We start from the raw sequence: 3,388 nt of genomic DNA, 5'->3' as shown, positions 1-3,388 counted from the left end.
AGGAGTCGAAGGCCCCGAACCACCGGATGATGGTGGGGATCGGAGAGCGGGTACAGACGGAACGGCCTTTCCAGAAGCTGTACGTCGACTTCCTTGGCAAATATCCGATGTCGAAGAAGGGACACGCGTGGATTTTCATAGTGGTGGACCACTTCTCCAAATACACGTTCCTCAAGGCGATGAGAGATGCAACCGCTTCGAACGTAGTAGATTTCCTAATTACGGAGGTCTTCTACAAGTTTGGAGTCCCGGAGGTGGTGCACTCTGACAACGGTCGGCAGTTCACCTCGAAGATCTTCGAGGAGGCGATGAAGACCCCGATTTACTCCCCACAGAGCAACGCAGCGGAACGGGTCAACCGGAGTGTCCTGGCAGCGATTCGAGGGTTCCTGGAGAGTGACCATCGGGAGTGGGATGCGTACCTTCCGGAGATTGAGGTGGCCATCAGGAATGCCGTCCATTCAGCAACAGGTGAGGCGCCGTTCTTTACGGTGTTCGGGCATCATATGTTCCTGCATGGGTCCAGCTACCGACTGGCAAGGAAGCTGCAGTCGATGTGTGACCATGAAATGGCCGGAATGCCGACGGCTGACAAACTCCGGGTGGTACAGGAGAAGGTGCGCAAGAGTCTGGAGACCGCATATGACCACAGTCGCCAGCGATACGACCAGAGGGCCAGAGTCTTCACCGCGAAGCCGGGGCAAGTCTTTCGCTGGAACTTTGTCCTCAGCGACTTTGGGAAGCAATTTAATGCAAAGTTCGCCAAAAAGTTCCTGAAGGCCAGAGTGGTAAAGGCCGTAGGCAACAATGCGTACGAGCTGGAGGATCTGCAGGGCCGAAGTTTGGGCATCTATCACGCCAAGGACATCCGCATCTAACCTGGAAGGGAACAAAGAACACAAAGTATACAAGGACGGAAAGGAGCCTACAGACATCTGATACTTCCCGTAAGGCGTGGGCCCCGCGTTGGGCACCTGACGGAACTGCACGGGAACAATATTCAAATGCTCCCAATGATCCTGTCGAGCCGCCGTGATCCAGTAGCATCTCTCCAAATCCTTGGGTGGTGTTGCATTTTCAATCGGAATGGGCTGGAGGACTATCGATATATCGATAGAGACAGGATCTTTAGGACCAAGGGGGGCAGGGATTCAAAAGAGCGAACCGGGAATAGGTAACGGGCTTTGGTCAAGGGAATTAAGAGAAAGGGTTTTTACCCTTGGCCTCGGCCGTTGCACCGAAAAAAGAACGGTTCCTAGGTCTGAACTCGGGTGACAGGCCGAAGCCTATATAGGGAGGGATAGGCAACATGGAAGCCGGCAGTAGCAACGAAAAGTCAATGCGAAAAGCAGCTAATCTCCTGGGCGGCTAGGAATTACCTGAAGAACGTGGGTGAAAGTGAAAAGATTCAAAAGCGTGGTATTAAATAAACGTTTAATTTCAGCGTGGCAGTGAATCAATCGCTGGCCACGGCGATTTTTATTGAAAATTGGTGAAATTATACGGAGAATCTTACCCGCCGCCGACGTTCTGGAAAAGAGATATTTGTAGAAGAGGGATAAAAAAGGTTTCCAGCGAGCCTCAAAGCAGCCGTTGACGGAGCCACCTATCAAGCCAAACGGGAATCCGGTGAGTCCGTTCCGTGAAGCGCCGTCTGGAACCGGCAGGTTTTTTCGTACCCATATTTGGGGACATCCATTGGCTCTGCCTCTTCTCCGAAACGACGTGGCCGTGGCTACGTCCTACTGGCCCTACTTTCCTCGGGCTAGCCGTCGCCAACAGTCGTCACGATTTCTGGCCACTCAGGCCACCGAAGCCATTTGCGGGTCGCCAATAGTGCCTTCTAGTTGCTAAGATATAATTAATTAATTAGTGTTTGATGTATTTTTTTTTTGTAAACTCACGTATCGCCGTAATTTGTCCTCTGCGTTGTCGTAGTCCCTGGGTCCGGGATTTGTGCAACACAAGGCTGCAATAGGGCCGATTAGGGGTGAAGAAGCTGAACCAAAATCGAAGAAGAACCCTCTCCCCTTTTATTTCTCTTGGAGCTCCAGTAGGGATATCAGGTTGGAAGTAGCAAATTCTTTTGGCCAGGTTGTGGCCTGTTGTGTGTTGGCGGAGCGCCGCTTCTCCTCCGCGATATCCGGAAACATTTGCTTGGCAGCCTTGGCGCGAGCGCATCCCTGGCTGAGGCCACGCTCTCGCCGGGAGCAAGTGAGGTGTTACCTGGGTTACAAATATGTACTCTGCCAATGTTAGCCTTAAATACCTTGAATTTATAAAGTATTAAACACGATGAACTTTGAGTAAAAAGTATTTACCTGGGGAGATGGGCCGGCCGTCGAGCCGCCTGGATTAGACTCCGGTCCGCCGGAGATGGGTGGTGCCCCTAGACACACCGGAGGCACCACAGGTTGGGCGGGAGCGTCGTGGCGACTCCATCTATGCCACCATTCCGCAAAAGTCGTCAATTTTTGGTTTGTTTACTTTTGTTTGTTAGAGATGTGTTATCTGTTAGTGAGGAGTTTTGTTGAGACGTCCGATTAATCGGTGTTTTGTTGTGCGGACTGCGGGCATAGGTTCCTACCCCCCCTGGGCATCCACTGAGCTAGTCCGGCATTGCCCAGGGAATATGCAGTTCCGTAACAAGTGAAGACAAAAGGATAAATCGAAAATGTATGCTTATCGCCTTTTAAGATATGCTTGGACGCTGGATAATGCGTACCAAAAAAATAATCGGAACGGTGTACACAATTTGGAAAAATTAGGTTGTAAATTAGTCGAATTGAAACTCAAAAACCAATAATGCAAAAAAAAATGCACCCAAGTGTGAACGGCTCATTAACAGACGCGTATGGTAATAGCGTCGCAACCTTGGCGGCCTGTACTTACATACATATGTATTTACGCAAAATAAACAAATAAACAACTATTAAAAACGCAGATTTTTTAATTTTGTTTGTTTCACTTGGTTTTGTGTTCGAATGCAGCGACACTGATACCCGCCGAGTCTCAATTGCCGGTCCGGCAAATTTGCATGAATATGTGCATATATGTATGTATTTATATGCACGTATGATCGGCCAGCTGGAGGAGGGGGTTAACTTTATTTATCTTTTGTTTTGTTGTTGTGGATGCAGTGGATGGAAAACATGTACATATGGATATTTGTGGTGGATGGAATATGATCTTTATTTATTTTTTCTCTTCTAAATGCCGCCGATTTGTGAACCAAAGGTGATCTACATATGTATGTTCATAAATCGGCAATGTTCGTACATACCTATGTGCGTATGCAAATTGTGTAAGTATATACGTACATATACTACGGAATCGGTGTGGTTTTTTATGTATGGAAAAAAAAAACTGGATGTAAACCTTTTCGGAT

General features: G+C 48.5%; 1 long non-coding RNA gene across 1 annotated transcript; it reads right to left on the bottom strand.

Annotated features, from left to right (window-relative positions):
* Positions 1 to 1,472: 1,472 nt before the first annotated feature.
* Positions 1,473 to 2,501, bottom strand: LOC121501858 (uncharacterized). Its single transcript, XR_005990699.2, has 3 exons — positions 2,322 to 2,501; positions 1,905 to 2,269; positions 1,473 to 1,850 (listed from the first exon to the last, which is right to left on the bottom strand). It is a non-coding gene; the product is annotated as an uncharacterized lncRNA (long non-coding RNA).
* Between the last annotated feature and the right edge of the window lie 887 nt (positions 2,502 to 3,388).

This window comes from Drosophila kikkawai, chromosome 3R, assembly GCF_030179895.1.
Source record: "Drosophila kikkawai strain 14028-0561.14 chromosome 3R, DkikHiC1v2, whole genome shotgun sequence".
Taxonomy (NCBI): Eukaryota; Metazoa; Arthropoda; class Insecta; order Diptera; family Drosophilidae; genus Drosophila; species Drosophila kikkawai.
Note: the sequence above shows the minus strand (reverse complement) of the source record. Positions and strands in the feature narration are given on the sequence as shown.